Here is a 26,433-nt window from a genome sequence, read left to right on the forward strand (position 1 = left end):
TCATTTCACCATGACCTGAAAGAATTTAAAACTACAAGCCTCAGATCGTGAAGAGTGATGTTCAGTTTGGAAGGTTGATTTCTTGAAGCCTGGTATACTGAAAGGGTTCAAACTGATAATCAATGGTGTTGCCATCCTTGACATTATTTATTCAATGTACACATTTGGGGGCCTTTTCTGTAATTTAGTCAGTGTTTCAAATGCTGAGGACACCAAGAGTCATGGATACTGTCTAAAATTCACAGTCTAGTAGGTGAGCCAAATAGGCAAGTTGGGAGAAAACAGAAAGGAAATAAGCACTTTCTTCTGCTCCTAAAGGAAGAAGGGAAATAAAGGAAGAGCGTGAGAAGTAAAGACAGGGAAAAACAGACTCAAAACTCACTGATGTTACAGCACAATGAGAAAAAAAAACTGCACTATTGCCGCAGTCTGGCTGGGCACAAAATCACGAGCCACTCACAGCTTTGTAGATTCAAACAGCAATTCTTTATTCCCGAACTCACACCGGCACTCTAAAAACACGTTCTGGGGCAAAATCCCATTCTCTATCCCAAATACTCTCTGAATCCCGCGAGAACTCAACGGGAACTCCAGGAGCGGGCACACCTGAGGCAGCAGGATATGCCCTATTCCCAGCAGGGTACACCTTAAACCTGAAACCGCCCTAAACCCAAGGAGAGCCCTAAACCCTGATCCGCCCTAAACCCGGATCTGCCCTGGTCCTTGAGCAAGGTCACCTTACATGCAATGTCACTGCAAATGTCCAAGGCAAGTCCATTTCCACGAGTCCTTCCTCTAAGCAACATGGGGTACGCTGGCAAGGAAATTGTCATACCTAGTTGGCTAATGGCTCTCAGCACACTATGGTATCTGTGAGTTTCATGATGGAGACTTAGATTGTGTGTGGGGTTTTTTGTTGTTGTTGTTGTTGTTTTTTCAGTTCTTATATAACCTAGCAAGAAAACTCAAAAGAAACAAGATGTTCTGTAACTTTGTTAAGTTAAAACATCATTGCTGGGAAGAATATTTTTTTACCTTTGACCAAACAGACAGTTTGCTGAGTGATTGAGCACAGGTGACTCTCTGTTCCTTAATTGACAGTTTGGGGGCACACAAGTGAGCTCACTCCAAGAAAGGGGTCATATTGTCACTGGGGTGACTGACTCCCTAGCCTATTTTCTGATATATTTGGCAATGCCTAAAATCATGCCTAAATCAGAGAATTTGAAGTCATGTGTCCATAGCATTATATCAGTTGAAAAGCTTTCTATATAATTTTTATTTTCCGAAAAGAAAAATGTATATATTTCACCTCCAGCTAGTATTTAGATCCTGTCATCCTCCCTTACCCTAAGGACTTATAATTTTTTCCATTCACATTCCTGGGGTCGAGAATATATTAATTCAAAACACATTCAAAGATATATTTTTTCTCTGATTTCATAAATATAAAAATGTCATTTCATTGGATAACAAACTTATAGCTTTTCAGCAGATATATTCATGCACAAATGTGAAAAGTCCTTCCTTATTCAACTCTTCTTAATAAGCTATACATTTATTAAGAATTTAGATTCATTATGGACTTATTTTCCATCTGCAAGGGTCATATGAGAGTATTTGGTCAAAGCCCTTATTTTATAAGGAAATTAGGAACTACAGAAAATGTGATAATAAACCAAGATTTCTATAGTCAATAGGTCAGAGGTAAGATATATTTCTGCACCCACTATATGTTTGAATCTGCCACCATACAAGCATTAGTAATGCCAACCTTAAAACTTTAATTCCCTTCATAAAAATATGCCATCATTTTGTTAGAGTGATTGTTTTGAAAACGCAAATTTGAAAAAGATAAACTTAAAAAAAAACAAAGAAAACACAAATGTGTTCGAACAAAACTGACATTTTAGGAATAATTTGGTCAAAACACAAAGTTCACATTTGCTTATGCATGATTTCACCCTTGAGAAGTACTAGCTGGCATAGAAATCAGCACAGAGCTGAGCCCAGCCAAATAGGAATACACAAAATGCACACAACTTATATATAACCAGCTACCTCAGCCTATTATGTGTCTGATGAACCACACTCATTGTGTTAATCAGTAGAAAACTCCTCAAGATATTTTTTTCCAATTACTAAAACATCGTGATACATGGTGAAAGGATTTGGTAAATGTAATTGAAATGATTAAATACTGACCTAAGTAAGGAAGATTTATCCTGAATCATGCAAATGCACCTAATCGAATCACATGAGCCCTTAAAATCAGAGAACTTTGTCTAGCTAGAGTCAGAGACACAGAACAGAGCAGAGGTTGGAGAGATTCCAGGTTTTGGAAGGTTTGATGCAAGTTACTGGTTCTGAGAGGCAGAGACCAGGTACAAGTACTTGAAAGGCCTATAGGAGCTAAGCGTGTCTTCCTCTAACAGCCAGTAAGGAAACAGGTACCTCAACCTGGATGCCCAAAGAACTGAATTCAGCAACAAATGGAAGAGTTTCCAAAAGGATTGATTGTTTCTCAGTGTCTCCATAAAAGAAACACCCCAGTTGACTAAGATACTTCAAAAGCTCAGAGCAGAGAACCAGCTGAACCACACTGTGCCCAGACCTCTGACTCATGGAAACTGCCAAATCTGTGATAATTTGTTCCAGTAAAAAGGTAAAACTAATCCAGATCAAATAATTCTTGTAATTCTTATCGAAAATAATTAAGACCAGAACTGTTACAGATTATTTTTTATTTTGAAAATATTTGCATATACATACATTTTTAGAATGTGACCAAAGCTAAGCATGAAATTCATTTATGTTTCATATATATCTTATATAGATTGAAGAAAATTTTATGAAATATTTTTAATATGTCTTTATTTTTATAGCAACCTCGCATATGAGGTCAGGTGTAGAATTTTCAATTAGTGGTGTCAGGTCTGCATTTAAAAGGTTTTGGATTTTGAAGTACTGCAGATTTTAAATTGGGGGGTTAGGGGTGTCTTCCTATACACCCTTCCACATTTGGTGGGACTATTTACCATCTGATTTCAGAGAACTTCTCCATATAGCATTTTATAACAACTCACTGTCTGTCACCACTCCAATATCCTCCTTCACAAACAAACTTGAGATCTTTTTCAAGGTAAAGTGCCATATTCATTGAGTGTTTATGTATTTCTTAACCTTTTAACACATGCAAAACTGCACCAAACTTTTTATTAAATTCCTATCTTTTTGTGTGTATTACTGGTGAAGTTTTTGAATTTATGTCCAAATCAAATTTTTCATAAATTTTTAGGGTATTATTGCAGAATTTTGCAAAATATGGTTTAAGAAATGTATGTTTTTCTGTTTCTATAACCAGAAGATCAGATTAGATATAAAGATATGCATATGGATATGAATATAACTTCCAGGTTCTATCTCCTCTATCTGGGAAATGGGTCCATTGGATAAAGTTATGCATGACTAATTTTAAAATAAAAGTTATCTATGCAATGTATCTTGACCCTAAAGCTTCATGTATCCTAATCCTATGAAGCAACATACTTTTGCTAATTCTCCTGGAAAGTGCTATTTATAATTCATATGTCTGTAAGATATGATATCTTAGAAGAGCTGTAATATATAGATGTCTTCCATGACACCTGTATTATCCATGTGCAGACTCAGCTTACCATATTATATTTTAATTACCCACTTTTATTCTTAGCTCCCTGAAGGATTTTTAGATTTAAGAAAAAAGGCACCATATCTGTTCTATTTTCTGCCTATCACTATATCAACCCATAACAGATATCCCAATCAACATGCATTGAATGAAAATTGAATAAATAATTGAAAAAATAAACAACAGATCAACCATTTTTTGTTCTTATATTCTCACAATGTGTATAGCTGAGTGAATATAGTCATTTCACTTAAATTGCTAAAGTATTTAAATAAAATTACCTTCTATGCAGATTTTAGCATTCCTACACACACAAAAAAATATGCACCTAATTTTAGTAATTTCAATATGTGATTTCAGGCTACACAAGGAGTGAAATAATCATTGAGATAGAATATCGAATTAGAAATGTTCCTTATCTCCTTAGGTCAGAACCCAAGTATATTATTTTCTAAAGCTTTATAATTGGTAAACATTGTTTAAAGATAAAATTAGCTTCCTAATTTGGCTTAGTAGCTCTTCTAAGGTGGCTGTGATGATAATGAGGCATACCTCAATTTATGAGCAATCTAGGCAGGATAGGTTACTCAACCTGCAAATTACTTGCAAAATGTATGAAATGTTTATACCTCTAGTTGAAAATACTGTATTGAAATGTTTTTTGGGGTCACATTAAAAATGATTGAGTGGTTTTAAAAATCTGTTGTCCTTATCATTTGCTGCAGGAGAAAATAAGTGAGATAAACAGTGTTTGCAAGTGGTTTTTGGTGTCAACACGATTACAGGCCAAAGGCTAGAGGAAAATGGGGCATAGCATAAAAGAGAGAACAGTCTAATTTTCATATCCCTAAAGTCGTTTTAACTATAATTTCAAAAGTACCTTTATGCAAGTAGACCATACTTTTAACTGTGTTTGTTTTAATTGCATCTTCAGAGAGTCACAAATCGAGAATTTGGTGAGCCAAGAGTCAGGATGTTTAATAAGGATGAGCCTCTATTTCTGGAGAATTTATAATCTAGGTAGTAATGGACAGAACCAGTCTAGGACAAACAATTCCCAAGAAAGGACAGGTTATGATGGGGAGCTAACAGAGTGGCCCAGAAGCTGATCAAGAATAATGGATTTGAAAGCAGAGACAGAATATTGTGGACTGGAATATCTGAAAGAACACTCTGCTAGAAGATCTCTTTGCTCAGATAAAAACCATGAAGTCAATGGCTTGTGACTTGGGCAACTGTTCACTGGGAACCCAAGTGAGTCAGTTAGCTTACTTTGCATACACCAAACAACCAGCAGCTCATAAAAACAAAACAAAACCAAAAAAAACCAAACAACAACAACAACAAAACTTTTAGCCATTACTGACCTTGATTAGAATCAAGGCTGGAGCCAAGGAAAGAAAAAAAGCGTTTGTGGGTTTCAATTGCCTCTTTCTCCAAGTCCTGGTTGAGGGCAAAGCTGTGATCTTCCTGGAGTGCAGGAAATACACGTGGCCTTCTTAGGTATAAGAGAGCAATAACCATAAATAAGTGAAAACATAAATATACCTGCAAGCAAATTGAGGTGCACAGATGGCACGAGAGAACCTTTCTATAGGTCTTGAGCCAGACCCCATTACTCTCTGTTTCATATAATGGCCTTGTGCAGTAACTGTGGACCATCACGCTGCACAGATGGAAGAGAGAGTTAGAGGGCTATTGAACATGTGAATTTTCCCAGTGTGTCACAATTACAGAAACATCTGTGCTAAATATTTTCAAGCTGATCCACTATAAAAATTGGCAATGTTCAATAGCACTCAATGTCTTCCCTTTCCCTAGTGGGAAGGCAGTCTAATGATTGCATTTGGGACTACAGCATAAGGCATGTACCTATGCTGATTGCTTGCTGTTTAATGCAGCCTCATTTGCATTATGCTGTTTTTAATGTTCTTTCTTTATCCCTCCTCCTTTCTTTTTCGCTTGCAAATGTAAACTGAAAGGGAAATCAAACCATTTACTGCACTTGTCATTGAAATGTTTCCCAGGGCTCCGTTAATGGAATCACTTGGGCAGGGGCAAGGAAAAGGAGAGCAATAAGGTCTCTTGACAGTAATTGTAGACTGTGCTGCCTGTTAATTCTGATTATATTGAAAAGGGTGATTGGCTGCTTCTGCATTTGCTCACAAACTGCTACTTCATCATAGGAATTGACTAAGCAAAGCCAAGTTCACAGCATTTTTGTTTTATACAGCTTGAACCTTCAGAAAGCTTGCAATCTTAGGTAATGCTTTGTAAACTGTAATGTACATATGAATTGCCTGGGGTTCTTACAAAATGATGATTCTGATTCTGCATGTCTTGGATGGGACCCAAGAGTCTGCATTTCTAAAAAGCTCCCAGGTGGTGCCCGTGCTGTTGGTTTAAAGACAACACTTTACATGGCAAAGTTTTAGGCTCGCCCAACACAAGACAAAAATAGTAAATGGAACATTTGTTATTTTCACTGACCAGAAATTTCAAATGTTCTGTTAAAATTATTAATTGGAAGGACACATGGAGCCATGGGTTCCTGTATATGGGAAATGAAATTCCACCCAGTGGAAAAAGTAAAATCAAACTTAAGTTTAACTTATCAAAAACTGCCAACTAACTTCTAATGAGCGACTTTCTACTGGAGTCATCCAAAGGCGGCTACTGCTCCACTTTAACCAATCATATTTTCTTCACCTTACTCCTGCATTCACTCTATGTAAGTCTTCCCCCATACCCTAAGAAGGCCACAAAACTGCCTGCAGTCTTGAAATCAGCCAAGGCCTGGGCACATTGGGACATATATCGTTTAAATTACAAAGTACTTATGCTGTTTTTTAGGAAAAGCTTCCAGAATACACTCAATGATGACTTGAAACCAGCTTTTCAAGAATGGGCTCAAAAGAGCCCAGTGTGGTGGTGCATAGAAGAAGGGCATGTCCAGTCAATGACCTTTGGATGTTATGAACTCAAAATCCCCCACTGTCAACCACCCACATAACATATAAGTGCACCAGAAAAGAAGCATGAAGCATGAAGAGGCATGGTGACTGTCTACCCCGAGCGAAAAATCCTTAAAACTACCCACTTCTTGCCACCTGATCAAGAAGCAATATTTTATAAAATCCTTTGCTATAAGCCTTTCAGTGAGACAGACTAGAGCTCATTTTTTAGCTCCTTTCACCCTTGCAGGTTCACTGGCAATAAAGGTTTTTGTTTGTTTTGCAAAAAATGCTACCATTGCTTCTATGTGAGTTGGGTAGCAAGCCCTTGCTGAATATCAGTCTTAGTTGCCTGATTTATGAATCTTTACCAGCACAAATAAACTCTAATATCCTTTGGGCCTCAGTTTATCTCTTAACACTAAATGTTACAGTTATGTAGCAGTATAGGCCTTTAACAAAAGCAGAAACAAAAAACTACTGAGAGATCCCTGTAACACAAGAATGTCCATTTTCAGTGTGGTGCAGATTTCACTTATCACTTGCCATTTCCCAAGCATGTATTATGTATCTACTAGATGTTAGCATTCTGTTCTGAAACTCAACATCAATTAAAGAAGACAGGCATATAATTAAATCATTGTAGTCAATCTGGAAAGGATCAAAAAAGTGGTAGCATGGAATAGAGGAACTGAGTATGAGTTTAGGAATCAGACAGATGGGCTGTTCCACTGAGAGTATGCAACTCTGTGCCAGTTACTTAACTGTTATAAGACTAGGTTCTCATCAATAAAGAGAATAAAATAAACTTATTCTCAGAGTCATTATGATGAAAATACATAGCATAGTACTTATTATATACTAGTTATCTTCTAAAAGTTAATCTACTCCCCCCCACATTTTGTTATAAAAAACAAGGACTCATAGTAGAATGGTGATATTTGCTATGAAATTGAATAAGATGATTCCATCCCTAAGGCACTGACAATAGAAGAGATAAAAAAAAAAGCACAGGTGAATATTAAAATGTTGTGTAAAATAGAATCTGTTAAATTTCACAAGATAAATTTTAAGAAAGCATTATAGAAATAAAGGGAACTGACTCTTCATAGCATTTGAGTTGAAGTTTAATTGATAGGCAGGCTTTAGACTGCGAGAAGGAAAGGAGCATTTCTTTCAGGCAGATGCAAAAACAGGAACACTGTCACGCAATAGTGGAAATGGTAGGGAGGAGGAAAAGCTACACTGAATGGAAGTAGTAGGACATCAAGAGGCAGAGGGAATGAGAGAGAGAGCTTGAGAGTTGGAAATGTATTCCACAGGCTTGGGATTAGTAACACTCATTTAGAATGAGAGTAGGTTCAATACATATGTTAAGTTTGGCAGCAGTATGTGTAAGAGTCTAAAGCAGAGACTCAGGAAAGACAGCTAAGAAGCAAGGATTCTTGTCTGAGTTGGGAGATGTTGAAAGGGCAATGTCAGCAGGAGAACTGAAAAGGAAGAAAATGGGTATGAGACAGACAGCAATCAATTGGACAGGATTTGGTGATTGTTTTGAAAGGGAAAAGTTAGCTAAGACTTCAGTTTTCCAGATAAGGGGACTAGGAATACAGTGTTACCATTTTTAAAACACAGTAAATTTAGGGGTTTGGATCATAGATAATGGCAAAGAAATGCCCATTATAGCTATGGAGCCAGAGCTTGGAGAAGCTCACTTGGATAAATATGTTGAAGCTCAAACTATATTGAAAGAAGACCTAGAACATTTTCTTAGGGAATATACCCATGTGTAGGTAAGTATAAGACAAAGCAGAAAGGCAAAAAGAGAGATTCTACCAATTAGACAGGAGACAAGGAAAACCCTCACAGGTAAGAGGATATTTAAAAAAGCACAAGGTAAGTGAGTGGGTTAGCAGAGGACTTACAGGTTAATGATGGGTAGAGACGGGCAGATCTGGAGGTAGGCCAACTCTTTAATTGGTAGAACATACCAAGGGCATATCTTAAAGTTCTATGTGCATAGCATGCAATTATCACTTAGAAAATGTATTGAATCCAAAGTGGACTCAATAGCTGAAGGTTCCAATAAGTCTACCCTCATTTCCCAACCATTCTTCATATTGTACTGTCACTAGTTATACTGAGAAGATATTTGTCTTAAGATAGTGTGCAGAACTCTTCCGCTTTCTTCATTAAGTAACATAATTTACCTGTACCCTCTTAGATACTTATATTCCAAATAGAGAAAATATACTATGTTTAGTTATCTCTTATTTCCATAGTCAATTCATTTTTTCTTCCCTCCCTCGCCCCCCTCTATTTACTTCCTCCTTTCCCATTGTCATTGAGTATAAGATACAATTTTTAAAAATAAGAAAGTTGTACAACAGAAAACTGTATAAAATTCTGCCCTAGCACCATTATTTAACTGAATCTTAATTTTATCATAAAAGCAAATGCTTAAAATGTTATACTGCATTAACAATCTCATAAGAATTACCAAAGAAAGATCCACATAATATGAAGAAGAGTGGCCTGTTAAAAAGAATTTCCTATGCATGCCTTACATAATGCTAGCTATTAACAAATATGACCTCAGCTACTTTTGCAGCAACATAGAGAAGTAGATGCTTTCATCCCCATTTGACAGTTGAAACAGCAAAAGTTCATGAGGCTTGAGTAGCAAAGCTATTACACTGAAGGACCAAGACTAAAACAAAATCTTTCTCACATGGCAGTCCCAAAGTTTTTCACTACGTTGTAACATAGACCTTTCACTTTACAGCAACCGGTATACCAGATTTTTGTCCTCTACCAAGGACTCTGAAAGATAAAGTGATGTTCCTTTTAACAACAGCAGGGTACAAACAGGGCAAGTTGCATTACTGCCAGTAGCAGAGAACATAAGTCTGTATTACAGGTAGACCAGAATGCAAATTTGATGCAAATTTTAAGACCATTGTTAGAAAATAAAGAAGACAAGGAGAAGTACCTCATGCAGAGAAATGTTATGATGGATTTTCAGATAAATCCTTGAGGTCATAAATACTACAAAGTTATCCAACTCCCCCCCCACCCCCCAAAAAAATCCCTGTTCTATAACACTTACAACCATTGAAATGAAATAATAAACCCATAATTAGAGGAACCTCAGAAAATGTTACCACACTTTTCAGTTAAAGGTTTTCCAAGGAAGAAAGAATGCTTTTATCCAACAGGTCATATTGGAGAATTCTAATTTTATTTATTTTTCTTTGGTTTTCCAATAGCCAGACCGTGTGTGTGTGTGTGTGTGTGTGTGTGTGTGTGTGTGTATCAAGAGAAAGGAAGAGAAAGAAAAGATGATGTGTTAAAATACAGAGTTCTAGTATTTGATGTCTAATCTTTTTATATATCTTTTTAGTTGTAGATAGACACAATACCTTTATTTAATTTATGTATTTTTATGTGGTGCTGAGGATTAAACCCAGTGTCTCACCCATGCAAGGCAAGTGCTCTACCACTGAGCTATAACCTCAGCCCCCTTGAAGTCTAATCTTGAGAAAATATATGTAAAATATTTTTTTTATAATGCAAACTTTTGTACAGATGAAGGAATCAGTATGACTATTTGGTTTTCTACATGGCACGTCTCCAGAATTCTTACCCCTATACGCTTTGGAAATTAAAAATGAATGTAAAGAACTGGTTCCATCATAATTAGGATTTGTTGAAAGTGAAAAGGCAAGTACTAAACATCAGACAGAGTCAGAAAATAAAGAATTAAAGATTCTGAGGGCAAATTTTGAGTCTGTAGGATTTTTAGAAGAAATGTTGAAGAAAACAAAAGTAAGATGTGAGTTATAGCAGTAAATACAGATTTTATTCAGGAAACATTTCAATGAGAGGAAAGAGACCTCAGTGGACAACTAAGTTTCATTCCTAATGCAGTAAGGACAAGTCAGGATTTATAGCCAAAGAGTAGGAAGTTTGGCTGATGGACAGAAGTTTACTAACAGGTGCCATCATTAGTAGAGGGATTTCTAGCTAAATCTACCTAACAGGATTCCTGCTGAAGAAAGACTAGGAAGGTCAGATATCATTTGGGCATGGTGTGAGTTGAGGAATTTGATCATATTTCAAGAGAGATCAGGTATATAAGGTGGAGGATTTTCTATAACTTGACTTATGAACTTTGCTGACAGGGTGATACAAGGGCTAACGTGGAAGTCTAAGGTCAAAACCTCATTGAGAAAAGGGATCAAAGGTACCTGACTTAGGTTTAGTCACGAGAAAGTCTTTGTCAGAGGTGAAGCATATTGAAGCTGAACAGCTCAGGGAAATTTGACATCTGCTAGTAGGAAAATCCTCAGTGTGGATAATGCAGAGAGCAGATGGCAAGGAATAGGTAAGAAAAAACAGTAAGCAATGCAATTGGGTGGATAGACAGACTTGAAGAGATGAATAAATGGAAGTGTCAAGAATTAAGTTTGAGAATATAACCACTACAAGAAGAGCAAGAATACAATATTCTTGAAGTCTATCTCACTGGAAAGCAATAATGAACAATGTAATATTTAGATTTTTAAAAATCTGACAGATCTCTTTTAATCACCAGTGATCATAGTGAATCTGAGAAATATACATAGCATAACACATTTAGGACACTCTGTGCTCTTAAAGGAAAATCAGTTCTCTCCTTGAACCCCCACATTTCTTTTAGATGTGTTATAAGTGTTCTATTATGTAGATTTTTATTTTGCCACCTTATTCTAATTAAATTATCTACCACTTTTGTAAGTACATATTAATATATTTAATATTAAACATTTTTTTAAAGAGAGAGTGAGAGAGGGAGAGAGAGAGAGAGAGAGAATTTTAATATTTATTTTTTAGTTATCGGCAGACACAACATCTTTGTTTTTGTATGTGGTGCTGAGGATCGAACCCGGGCCGCATGCATGCCAGGCGAGCGCGCTACAGCTTGAGCCACATCCCCAGCCCCTAAACATTTAATAATAATAGGCCTACCTTTAAATTTTCTAGAACTAATCTAAGAAGCAAACTAAATTTTTAGGGCATGCCAAGTGTATTTTTCCATTTACAATGTAATCTATCCAGTAGTTCTTTAGGTCCTAGATAGAATTTGACCATCTAAAATTTCAACAGCTACTTCATCTTCCCTAATTTCTCTTAAATGTCTCCAGTGTACTATGCCTTCCTTAGAACATATTTGCTTGAATATTATTGGAAGACTTCACTGTGCATGAGAAACTTTGTTTTGATACAAGAATAAAAATGAAATTAGAACAAACCTCTGCCATAAGAAGCATTCTCACATTGTTTCACTCTGTAAGGAAAAAAAGAATGGCCGTACGGCCTCCTCTTTCATAAGAATCATTTTAACACAAGTTCGCTCAGCATACATAGACAGAAACCACTTTTTTTTAAAAAAAAAATAACTCTTCCATTGGGCTATATATGTTGCTTACCACAGTAGCCTGTTTTGAAAATATAATTTGAAAGTCCAAGTACTCCCATTTAAAATTAAAGATAATTTTGTTTACAGGAAAAAACAGAGTTACTTTTTAATACTCTTTAGGAATCAGGCAGTCATGTTACACAGAAGAAAATGAACAAAACATACATTCTAGCAATTTCAAATGTTAAAATATTTGGAATGGTTTGAATCTTACCAGATTTAAGGCAAATCTGGACTATTGTAGGGTTTTGTATTAAAGAGAGAGCAGATGTCTTATTCTCCAGAGGACAGTGAGTTCAAAGCCAGCCTCAGCAACTTTGAGATTCAGTGAGATCTTGTCTCTAAATACAATCAAAAAAAGGGCTGAGGATGTGGTTCAGTGGTTCAGTGCCTCTGGATTCAATTTCTCCAGTGGCGGGTGGGGTGGGGTGGGTTGGGGGGACGGGGGGTTGGTGGAGACATGGATGTTTTAAAATCTTAGACTCAATAGGAAAAAGTCAGCAATCTCTATGCATATATAAATGTTTACAAAAGGAAGAGAAAAATAATTACAATATTTCCAAGCAAATTCACCAATTCCTGCTGACCAGCCGTCTTCTAATACCTGTCTTCAAGTTTTTCTTTTTCTACCAACGTAACAACTGCCAACTTGTCAAATGATGCAGCTTTTTCTTTCCCATGGCAACAGATTCCATGCCCTGAGTGACAGGATTTCCATATTGACAACTGGAAAATGTCCCAAATAACTCTGAGAAGCACCTGGAGTTTAATTTCACATCTTAACATCCAGAAGGAGTCTTTTTTTATTATTTCTCACATGTTAAAGTGAAGTTATTTATATACCTCACAACTGATGGTGTGATGACAGCCAAGCTAAGCAGAGAGTATTTGAAAGATTCAATAAACTTAGCATCCCTGGAAATGGTAAACTAATGTCTTTCAGAATATTTGAATGATCTTCCTAAAATAGCTAGGAATTTTAAGACATACTTGCATTTCATAACAGCATCTAGTCTCCTTAACAACAAGAAAGGTAAGAAAGAAATAATGTGCCATAAAAGACCTTGAGCTTTCCATGTCAAAGTATAAGTAAATGCTAGAGAACAAGTGAAAAATAATGTATTTTTGCTGCAGAATAGGTATCTTTTAACAAAAGAGAAAGAACCATATTTCTTTCTCCCTAATGGCAACTCTTTATCACTAAAAATAGCACACTGAAAACTGACAAAGTGGAGTGTTTTTGAATAAGTCTGAATTATAGATAGTGACCTGAATAGGAGCCATGAACATTATTTAAAATCATGCACATTGGCAGTCCCTGTCAGGAATATCGTAATTCCCTCAGTTGTCTAATTGTGTGTGTGTATGTGTGTGCGCACGCATGCACACACACACACACACATGCAATTTTATTTGAGAGGTATGATTTTTCTGGTTTTAGCATACAATTTAAAATTCTGTTTTCTATCTAGTGAAGTAGATTTCTCTTCAGATTCTGCATTAGATTTTTCCAAAACTAGAAATTAATAATACTATGACAGATTTTCATAAAACTGGAAATTAATATCCTTTCTTTATACAATTCCCATGTAGAGCACAAGTCTTCTTTCTCTTCCATCTTGATTTAAAAAAAAAGAAAAAGAAAAACTAAACAATATGCATTTGTCATATAACAACTTTTACCCATTTCTTATTTACAGCATCAAAGACTTTCTGACCAAGACTGTGTATTGTTCTCAGATCAAAGGTTAACCTGCAAGTGTTCTCTGATTACTTGATACTGGCTGAAGACCTCACTTGAAAGGTTCAACAAAATATACTGACCTCTCACCTCTTGCCAAAATTAATGCTCATGCCCTCCCTCTTTTCCTCTGACTGAACTGGGAATGCCCCTCACAGAAATCTGCTGGCTACTAGAGCTGGATGTACAACTGGGTTGCTTCTCTTTCATCTCTCAGAGATCAGGAGCAGGAGAGATGCTGGAGAGGCTAAGTCCATGAAATTGCACCAGTGGCACAGACCATAGCTAATCTTGTACAAAAAAGAAACCAAATTTACAATATTTCTCCCCCAGTGGTTGTAAAACATTGGTGAGTTATGATTTTTCTTTTAACAATCTTAAGAATTTAGTAGAGTTTTCTCTTGGTAGCAGAAGATCAGTTTCACCTTACTTTAAAATTAATAATAGTAGGAATAATGGTATTGCCATGCTCTCTATTTGGTTCCCCATTTCCATGTAGGTAACTTCTGGCATCTGGTTGGTAGAGCCCAGGGATGCTGCTAAACTGAAGGCAGGGCACAGGAGATTCTCTCACTACAAGGGATTAGCAAGCCTCAAATGTCAGCAGTGCCGACTTTTTAAGAAATCTTGCTTTAAACTAACTGATATGTGGTGCCTCGGGAAAATTTTACACATTCTTTCCTTTTTGCCATTTTTCATGACTTCATCCTGCAGTGCCCTTTCCTCCCCTCCCTGTCACCTCTACTCCTTGGAATCCTATTCATCTCTCCAGGCACAACTCAAGATGCACTCAAAAGCAAGTATTGGGTTTTTATATAGCCTGGAATGTTCCAACAAACTCCATCTCTAATTAGATATTAAGTTCCAAGAAAAGCCATATGTTTTCTTTTTCTTTGGGGTGGAATAATTTATAAATAGCAACTTTAATGATTGAAATGGATTGATTTAAAACTGGACTTCTATGCTGTAATAAATAGACCTTTATTTTCCAAATAGCCTAATAATTCTGTACTTGGTGTTCTTTTTCAGCAGGGAGTTGGGAGGTAAGTGGAGTAAGTATTAAAGGAGAAACAACTCTATTCTTCCAAAATTGGAGAAGAGAATATGCATTCTGTCTCTCATCCCATGCTTCTTGGATGACATTGTAGCATATTCCTTACAATTTTATATAATTGAATTTTATGTATAATTCAATATGATTTTATATAGTTTCTTCATGCACCTAACGGCATACATGCCTCAATTTCTTTGTTGGTGACCTAATTGGCAAAATTCTGTATATATGTAGCAAAATACTTTAAAGATAATTAGCCCAATTCTATTACTTGAAGATACTTAAGCTCATAATTAATTATGAATTCATAATTATAGCAGACCTAAATACTGCTTATTTTGTACTAGTCATTTTTATACAATGTTAGTACTATTATCATATTCTTTTAACAAAAAAATTAGAAGCAAAGGTTTTAAATAACTTATCAAAGGACTTACAGATAGATTTTTGTATACAACTCAAGCCATAGATCTCCAATATTTGTGCTTTACACTTGTCTACTATGCTGCTGCTCCATCAAAATTTTGCGAATGTTCACAAGACAGGAGAAAAACTAGAATAAAATAAAATCATATCTTCTCTCTCCAAAGAGTATTCATACTACTCTGTAGCACTATCTCTGTTTATCAGAAAAAAAAATCTCTGAAAAAGGAGAATTAATTTTTTTTCTCAAAAAACTAAAGCTATACAGAATCAAACACATTGGCATAATAAACCATATTTTTATTTATCAACTTTACCCCTAAAATTGTTGATCTCTAAAATTGTAAAGGATAGTCAGTTACCATAAAATAGTAAGAGAATTATTTTCCAAATTTGTATGTCCCATATGGTAAACATTATTTACTTGGCATATGCAAAGTTCAAGAAGACAAACATATCTGAAATGTCAATTTCTGGATTAAATTTATAAAAAATTATTCATCCTTTAAGACTATGAGGCAGATCACTCTCCAGCAGTTTAGTCAGAATACTCATGAGAAGCACTTTTATCTGTTGAATAATACAATTAAAGAGCTTTTTTTCATTTGTAAAAATTTGCTATTGGAAGACCCTTTTAAATCCATTTTGTAGCCATTTCTTAAAGTTATTTCCTTAAAGCACCTAGTTCTATAGCAATTTTTGTGATAAAATATATTCCCAAATAAAAAAAATTAGTCAATTCTACAAGTGTCATCTTTGGAAGAATTAATTTGTACATGGGAAAGAGTCTATTGGAAGATGACTGGATAAAGAAAATTTTATACAAATATTCAGTGGAATATTATTAAGCCATAAAAGTAGAAATCCTGGTCTTTGAAACACAGGGATGAACCTAGAAGACATTATATTAAGTGAAATACCCCAGACACAGAAGCAAAACACTGTCTGATCTCATTTATATGTGAAATCTAAGTCAAATTAATTCATCCTTCTACCAGATAAAGGAAGCCCCACTGCAGGATTAAGAGATACCAAAAATTAAAAGATTTCTGGTTGTGTCAATGAGAGTGTGTCTAGGAATGATTGGCATGTGGAATAGCACTGAAGTGGAGACCCTCCCTAGGTATGGGCAGCACCATCCAATAAGATGGAAGCTTGGATGGAATACAGGTTGGAAGAACAGGGAAGCATCAACAGATGCGAGCTCCATTCTTTTTGAATGTGTTCTTGATTGCTGCTGTGATCACCTGAGGATATCAGACTCACTCCTTCACTGTTTTTCAAAGCGAACTCTGCCAGTAATTCTCCAGGGAGTTTCCAGAAGCCTTCACTCTCAGTCTCTGACTGAGGTAGCATTGTTGATTCCTCTTGTTCTGAGGGTTCAGCATCTTGGACTGAGCAGCTACTCAGTCCAAGCTCTCCAGCTCTCCAGCCTGCAGACAGCCATTGTAGACTATCCAGGTTCTAGTTGTGTAAGCCAATCTAATAAATCTGTTTTTATAATCATACCTGCATTGGTTCTTTTCCTGTAGGGAAATATGATTAATACACATACGATTCCCTAAACATTTGTAAAAATCATCGGAACACGATTAAAGAAATATATTTCTATTTATCGCTGTAACCTAATGCTAGGTACAAAATAGAGAGCACACATTGTACAGGCTAACCAGGGAATATCCTAAGAAGATAGACAGTGTCATTTTACTAATGTTGATTCCAGGTATTTTACTTTTCAATAGTATCATAAGATTTTCTTAATTTCTTATTTTAAAAGTATCTTTAAAATAGGAAGGTAAAAAATAGTAGCTATCACAGAAAATTAACTAGAAAAAGCTATAGTGATGATTTCAAATGGTAAATATGGATCTACAATCATATTGAAAATACCCAAACAACAAGAAAATAGACATTTTTATACTAATTCTTGCTTGCTTGCTAATACAGCATAAAATTATTTTAATATAATATCATTTCTCTCTTTCACTTCCTAGTTCCACATCAATGTATATAACCCTCTCTAGTTATTCTTATTTGAGTTTAGTATTTAGAAAGATTTTGGTCAAGATTTTTATAGTCAATTGCATCTCACCTTTTTGATTCTCACCTTTTATTTAAGTGAAAAAGGAAGCCAAGATTGTTGAGCAATCGACCTAGTTTTCAAAGGATTAGAAAAACTCTGGTTCTCTTTGACTAGAATCTATAGGTTAAGAGGGAGAGAGAGAGAGAGAGAGAGAGAGAGAGAGAGAGAGAGAGAGAGAGAGAGAGAGAGCGCTTTAGAAAATGAACACTTACTTGCAATAAATATTTCTAGGAGAGAATGTACACAAAACCATGATCTGCTATTTTTCCCTCAGAGACACAGTTAGTGCAATGGATAAGAATAAGAATAGGACCCAAAACTGTCTGGGTTTAAATTCTCCCCTACCTCTGTGATGTGGGCAAATTTTTTAACTTCTCTGAGCCTACAGTTCTGGGAGTTATCAAAATGAGATCTTTCTCTCCCATGTAGGTAGTCCCTCAAGTAGCAGGGTACTGAAAAAAATGGGGCAAGAAACAAAATTCTGTATTAGTTTTTAAATAAGTATTGTGTAACTACATGCCAGCCATAGTCTAGCAACTTCACAAAGGATGGTGCACATAGTCCTTAATTGGGGACCCATGTACTACTATGACCAACATTGTATTAGTGAAGAAGTCTGGGCACAGAGAGTCCATTGATAGGAACTGGGATAGAACATAGGCAGAGGCTACACACTAAACCACTAGGAACTACTGACCCAGAGTAGTCAAAGAAACTTGAAAAACACATTTAAATATGTTTCTTTGCAATAGGGAATGGAGAATTTTTAACACACTGAATTGCCTTATTGAATCTCAAGAAATGTGCATGATAATTAGTGTTTCCCAGACAGTTTGATTGCAGAATTGAAATAATATATATATAATTTTTTCAAGACTTCTCTTTTAGGGATTGTGCTCCTTGGGATAAGCCTCAGGAGTAACTACTTTAAAAATACAATAAGAGCTTAAATTATATAGATTTAGTTTCCATAAAAGGGTTTCATTAACAGATTAGAAAACAGGTATAAATGACTTAAATTCAAAAATGCTAAATGTCAGTTCTACCCAAATTACCCTGAAAGAAGTAGAAAGTCTATTTAGATTTGTTAATTTTTAATTTTGTTAATTTAGATTATTTTTAATTAAACAATAGAAAAACCATTTCTTTTAGCCTTGGTATATGCAATTAAAAAGCTATCTGCTTAAACTTGTTTAAGATTCCAGGGCACTTTTTGCAATTCTGAGTACTGTTATCCACTTTGAATAATTGTTTCCCTCCCACCTAACTCCCTTTAGAATGTCAGTTGAAAGAGATATTTCTGTTGTAAACCATTATCGTTATTGTTCTTATTAGGCAATTGATCCATTAACTTTCAAAGGTGATGCATTTCAATACTGGATAAAATATTTGCTTTTATATAATCTCATTAAGAGATCTCTGGAGTCTTCTGAATGATATGATCTACATGAACACTGAATTAATAACTGCAAGTGCTACTAGGTTTAACTGAGAAAATAACAGACAACACACCATTGTAATTACAAATATGTTCATAATCCTTTAGAGTCTACAAAGTGCCTTCTCAAATTTTATCCACAATCTTCATGAAATAGGAGAAGCAAATTGTCCTTATTTTCTAACACAACAAATTTGGGCTCCAGAAAATAAGAAATGCATAGAAATTCATTCAAATAGTAATTGGCAAAAATAAGATGTGGTTTATTCTAAATTTTTTAAATGTAATGCTTTTGATTAAATAATAAGTTTTAATTGAATTTTATGTTTGAAAACGTGTAAATAATACAAATATTTTTAAAAAATGATGGATGAAAATTATTCACAATTTTTTTTAAAATTTTGTTTTGTTTTGTTTGGGAGGGGATATCAGGGATTGAATTCAGGGGCACTCAATCACCGAGCCACATCCCCAGCCCTTTTTGTATTTTATTTAGAGACAGGGTCTCCCTGAGTCACTTAGCACCTCATGATTGCTGATGCTGGCTTTGAACGCATGATCCTCCTGCCTCAGCCTTCTGAGCTGCTGGGATTACAGGGATGCACCAATGCACCCCATGAATTCACCTATCCTATTTCCTTTTCTCACTGTTTTTAAATAAACAGATTATGGTAAGAGGATATTTTCTAACTTTGTAGTGTGCACTGGGTTGAAGCCATTCTGGAAAGGGGTTTTATCTTTTCTTTAGTTAAAAAAAAAATGTATTCCCCTAGATTCATAGGCTAGAATTCCTTTTTTTTTTTAATTGGTTGTTCAAAACATTACAAAGCTCATGACATATCTCTTCCATACATTTGATTCAAGTGGGTTATGAACTCCCATTTTTACCCCAAATACAAGTTGCAGAATCACATCGGTTACACATCCACATTTTTACATAATACCATATTAATGACTGTTGTATTCTGCTACCTTTCCTATCCCCTATTATCCCCCCTCCCCTTCCCTCTCATCTTCCCTCTCTACCCCATCTGCTGTTGTTTAATTCTCTCCCTTGTTTTTTTTTCCCTTTCCCCTCACAAACTCTTATATGTAATTTTGTGTAAGATTGAGGGTCTCCTTCCATTTCCATACAGTTTCCCTTCTCTCTCCCTCTCTCCCACCCCCCTCGTCTCTGTTAGATGTTAATCTTTTCCTCATGCTCTTCTTCCCTGTTCTGATCTTAGTTGCTCTCTTTATATCAAAGAAGACATTTGGCATTTGTTTTTTAAGGATTGGCTAGCTTCACTTAGCATTATCTGCTCTAATGCCATCCATTTCCCTGCAAAATCCATGATTTTGTTGTTTTTTAGTGCTGCGTAATACTCCATTGTGTATAGATGCCACAGTTTTTTAATCATAGGCTAGAATTCCTAACACACAGCTTAAAAGAATGTATACCTGAATGAATGAACGAATGAATGAACGAATGAATGAATGAAATACAGGAAAGAGCAATAAAATAAAGTGTACAAATACACCTGCTTTGTCCTAAAATGGGAAATGCATTCAGTCCCCACTATTCTTCTCTTCCTCCTAGTGCTTCACCCCATCCCACACAGCCCAGTTACACTCAATGTCAACCTCCCCCACAAGAGTTTGTTTCCCAGCTTTGTGAGAGCCTAGCTTAATAACACAGAGTGTAGAGAATCAATATCATCACGCCAGGCTATTGTGTGTGCTCCGTTGTCATGTGTGACGTTTTAGTGTAAAAGAAGCCATTTCTGTGCCAGCTGTATTTGTAGCTATTAGTGAAATGGACTCTCCTTCAGGGCATTCACAGGAAAGGGCACTTAATGAAGATTTGAGCCTATCCAATCCACAGTTCTTAAACAAGCTCTTGGCAGTACGCTTCATTGTGTTGCCATGGCAAGCGGTATGATATTTCCTCATTAAACAAATGTATTTTTCTCAAGAGCTTGGGTTACTTTTTAGTAGATGAAAAGAGTGGCAAACAGTGCTTTCCATTTTCATCCCCATGATCAATCATCATAAATCTCTTTACCATGAATGTCAATGCAAATTAAAAATATATAACGATGCTCAGTACCACAGGTAGCATGAGCTAGTCAGGTGATTATAAATAAGTAGAATTTCAAAAAGAAACTAGCCAGAGAGATAGTAAATAGGATCTTATTTACACATCAAGTGCTGGCATTTTGAAAGCACACTGTTTCACAAATGAAACTCTACTCTTCATATCTTATACAGGGGTTAATCTGTTGCTAGAATGTGAGGCTGGTTCTGAGGGCCTGTCTGGCACCTAATCGCCTGAATGCAGAGCATGGCTTCACCCAGTGGAGACATCAGAAACCTTCAGCAAGCCATCTCAGCTCTACTAGCCTCAATTTTCCCATAACCTAGCTGTAATAATAAGTAGGACATTGAACTTTTCTGTAATCCTGCCTCTGTGATATCAGAATCAGATATCTTCAAGAAATAAGATTAAGGTGAGGCCATGGGAGGAAAATCTTGATTTATTTGAATGGGAAAAAATGATCATTATAAATGAGACTGTCAAGGAATTACAGACATTGTATTGCAAGGAATTGTATACATAGAAGTCACCCAGAAGAAAGGAAGAGTCTAAGGAGAAGACTGCCAGATAGATGTTTTGTTTGTTTTAATGTAATTTTTTTATTTATCTATGACAGCATTACAATTCTTATTACATATATAGCACAATTTTTCTTATCTCTGGTTGTATACATAGTATCATTACTGTCCAAAGTACATTTATGAAGATATGAATTGTTTTGCTTTTTGATGAATATAGAAAGAGTGATTAAAATGTCAGGGAGTAAGAACAAAGGAAAGGGAAAGCTGTCTGTAGCTGAATCTCAGAGGAATGTGAATCATGTATGATTAAAGAGTATGAAGCACAGAGAAAACAGAAGGTTTTTAAAGACAAAGAACCATGAGCCTTCCCTACATTGGTAAGATCAGGTAGCTCTTATAAGCTCATGGTTTGCTCTCTAGCTCCTAGCCCTTCAGGCTGCCCCAACCAATATGGTCAGACTCTTCTACAGCTCCTCTCACCCTCATTATGCAAGATTGAAGTTGGATGGAGTGAAGGAACTGAGCAGGAGTGTGTTGCTCAACAAAATGGGGCTCCAGGTGGTCCAGTGAGAGGCTGAGGGGGATCAACTCCTCCTTTTCTGCTTGTTAGCTGTCAGTTTTGGTTTTATTCTTACACATTGCATTTAACATTAACCTCAACAAACCATTAGACAGCTTTGGGCTATTCCTTCCAAGACTCTCAGCACTCCACTCTGGTCACAATTTCCTATTTATTTTGTGTCTCATGGCACTAAGCTGCCAATGTCTCTCTTCTTCTTCTTGTACCTCTAGTAACTGATGTCTTCATTCTTTACATCAGACTTCTAACTGAATTCCTTATATCATTGAGCTCACAGTATTTTTTTAATGTAAGAAAGACTTTTAGTGTTTTATACTATTTTAATTCAACTCACTGAAGTTAGAAATTCAAAACCCTACTTTGTCAGATACTGAAGGGTACCTTGCAAATTCTATGGAACTTATAAAATTCAGCCTAAAAAGCTAGAAACACAATGGTCTTTAAAATACTATTTAGTCACATATACAAAGATAGCTAAACAATTCAAGCATTTAAAAGAAAACCATAAATAAAATAAAGTTTAGATTATTTTTTAAGAATTTTGGTGTTCTGATGAAAAGCTTTCTCAAGTATTAAGATTTTTTTTTTAATCCAAGAAATTAACTTTTAACATGGTACAATTTGAATTTGGATAAATATCCATAATATGTGCAAATAAACTTAGCAAGATTTTTAACAAATGATCATTCTAAATCAGTCACTCAACAACATATTTTAAATTGTATTTATAAGGATGCCATTCAAACATATCAAATACTATTAAATTTCATATTTACAAAAAAGTGATGTCTAAATTCCATCCCAAGATAAGAAATAATCTATTTTCTCTTCAAATACATGTGCATTTTGTGTTACCTTCCTCCTTCTAGTGTTTAAAGTTGCATACACACTGAAAAGTATGCACATATGCAAAGGCTACATATGGCCAAGAATTTGGGCTGGTCATGGTTTCCACACTTCAGAAAGGTAGTTCATTTCTTATTTCTTAAAATTAAGTCAGATGTTATCCCAAATATTTTGGAGTATTGTCTTTTCATCATTGTTTTGAGTGGGTTCTTACTGGCAACCCTGATTAGATAGAACAAGCTCTATTTGTTAAGTGTTACATAAAACCATGAGTCATATAGTCCTGACTCCTTTTTATAAATGCACATATCACCTATCCTCTCTCTATCTACTCAAAAAGTCTGTACCTATTACCAAGGATGACAACTAAGTTTAGATTTTGTATTTGTTTCTTGAATATATATAATGAACATTCACATTATATTTTAAATATATTTTATATTATAGATATATATTTTAAATATATGTATATTTAAAAAATAATGTTAAAATATTTGGTTTAATAAAATAAAATATTTGATAAAATAGTAAAACGTACAGTATCTTTCTGACTGCTTCAAAGAATGTTAAACTCTATGGAATTCTGAATTGGTCCTATCTGTTTACTTTTCAGAACCACACAACTAACATGGACATTAAGATTTAAAGGAACCATTCCTAGAGTGAAAGTTATGGTCAATAAGTTGATGACTCACAATTCTTTTACTTCAGGCCAGAACTACTTTCTATGATTTTGACCCTATGAACTATGTAGTCAATATTTCAATTTGGATGTCTTTTAGTACCTCAAATAAAACTTACCTAAAAACTGAATTTGTTACCCTAGCTTTATATGGCCACCTTAAGGGTTCTCAATTCAACTTCACTAGTATTCACCCACATGCTTAAGAAAGATAGCTAGTAGCTGCACACATTTTTCCAAATAGCTGTCCTGCCTTCCCTATTCATGCATGAACAATCACATGTTCATGCTAACCCACAAGTATATTTTAAATATACAATTTTCTTTCTCATTTTATTGAAACTGGTCTTTCAGTTTCAACTCTTGCTTCCTGAAATTAATATCCCTTATAGTATCAAATAATTTTTTAAAAGGATAAATCTATTCATAAAAGTGCCAGGGTAGATTGCAAAGGTCCTTCATTGCAATTAAAAAAAAAAAAGTGGAATCTATTTTTTCAACACTTGAATTTGGGCTGCTCATGTGACTTATTTTAGCTAAGGAACATTGATAAGCCTGACAACAGAATCTTTAAAGGTTCTTACAACATTGATTATGGCTTCTTACAGCTCTTATAAAACTTTCACCACCATATGAAAAAGTTCAGTTTAGTCTGCTGAAAGGTAGAGGAACATATGTAATATAAACAATTCATCTCTGTGCAGATCTCTTAGTCCAATCAGTCTGCACCCACTCTTATCAGCTAACCAAAGATACAGAGTAAGAACCGTGGAGACCAAGAAAAATACTTCCTTATTAAGGACAGACAAAATTGTCAATCTACCAAGTTGTGAGCTAAACAATTGCTCTTAAAAAAAAAAAAAGCATTAAGTTAAGTAAGATGGTCAGTTTCTCATTAAAATATTAATGATAAAATTTCCTCTAATAAAACTTATCAATCCTATCTCATTACCCTAAAAATACATTGCAGAGTTACGGAAAAAGTAAGGAAAGAAAGTATAACTGAAAAGTATGCAAAGAGGGGCTGGGTTTGTTGCTGAACAGTAGAGCACTTGCCTCGTACATGTGAGGCATTGGGTTTGATCCTCAGCACCACATAAAAATAAACAAAGAATTTTTTTTAAAAAATATGCAAAGAAATAATAATTGAAAAATTCCTCAAATTGCAACACATATAAGACGACAGATTTAATAAGCCTCAAACGTAATGAAGTCTATAGAAATTTATACAAAGAAACAGCCAAAATTCTGAAATATAAAGACAAAGAAATAATTTTTGAAAGTAGTAAAAACAAATGAAATCACCTAGAGAAGGGGAGTTTTCTCAATGAAAGAGGATTTCTTATCAGGAAAAAAAATAAAGATCCAAAGGAATATAACATTTTCAAGTATACAAAGGGAATTTTAAACTAAGAATCCTTATGTTCCATGAAAATACTCTTCAGAGATAAGGGAAATATACAGACTTTCTCAGATTAAGGTAATTTAAAACAATCCTTCACCAGCAGATCAATCTTGAAATAATGAGCTAGACAAAAGTTTTCAATAAAAAATTAATAAATAAAGACACTTTTTAACAAAAAAACGTAGTAGGTAAAAATGTGAATGAACAGAATACATTCACCTTCTCTTGAGTTTGTTGTTGTTGTTGTTGTTGTTGTTGAGGAGGAGTGAACTAAAAAGTAGAATGCTTTTGGTATGGTTCTAAATGTATGTGGAAGGAATAAATAAGATAATAATAAGTGTGAAAGGGCAGGGAGACATAGAAAGTGGTTTCTACACTTCATTTAAACTGGTAAAATTGTGCCACAAAGGTATCATTATTATTGATGTATATATAATTCAATACTGAAAGCAACCACTTAGACAGTTTTACAAAGCAATGCACTAAAAAGAATTCTTTAGAAAAATCAAAATGTGCTTCTGATATGTGTTTATATAAATCCTGTGAGGCAGGAAATTTAAATAAACAAAAATATAAGAAAAATTTAAGCCATAATAAATAAAATATTACATTAAATATGAATGTCTAAGCATATTAATTAAAAGCAGAGATTAGGAGAATAGATTAATAATTAAGATCCAACTAAATATAATAAAGAAATTTATTTCAAATATAATAATATAGGTAGCTTTCAAATGAAGGGGAGGAAAATATGTATCTTTCAAATATTAATGAAAAGAGAGCAGGAGAGTTAAACAACTACCAGACAAATGAAATTTCAAACCATACAAAATTTCCAGAACAGAAAAGTACATTATAATGGTAAGTGGAAAAAATCAACTAAGAAAACAAAGCAATCTTAAATATCTATGCACACACAAAAGAAAAGAGCAGCAAAATATATGAAGCCAAATGATAGATCTAAAAAGAGAAATAAAGTATATTTGTATGATTTGTAGTATATATTCACAAATATTGTTGATTACTTGCACATACCTTTTAATACATAGACTAATTAGGCAGAAAATTAACAAGGAAATAGAAGAAAGTCAATGATATCAGCACCAACAAAATTGACATGTATAGACTACTCAACAACATAATGACATTCTTGTTAAGAGCTCAAAAAAACATATGCCAAGGTGAGCCATATTTTATATTTTGCCAGAGCAAATCTCAGCAAATTTATAGAATTTGAACTCATACAAAGTATATTATCTGATTAAAATAAAATCAATCTAAAAACCAATAACAAAAGGGTAATGATAAAATATCCAAACAGTAATACTAATGAAAATTCTTCTAAAATATCACAGATCATATAGAGTATCAAGGGATATAAAAAATACATGTAGCCAAAGAAAAATAAAAGTACACATATCAAATTTGTGGATGCAGCTAAAGCAGTGCTGAGAGAAAAAATTATAGCACTAAAATGCATGGGAAAGGAAGGAAATTC

The sequence above is a fragment of the Callospermophilus lateralis genome, chromosome 17 (genome assembly GCF_048772815.1).
Source record: "Callospermophilus lateralis isolate mCalLat2 chromosome 17, mCalLat2.hap1, whole genome shotgun sequence".
NCBI classification, from domain to species: Eukaryota; Metazoa; Chordata; class Mammalia; order Rodentia; family Sciuridae; genus Callospermophilus; species Callospermophilus lateralis.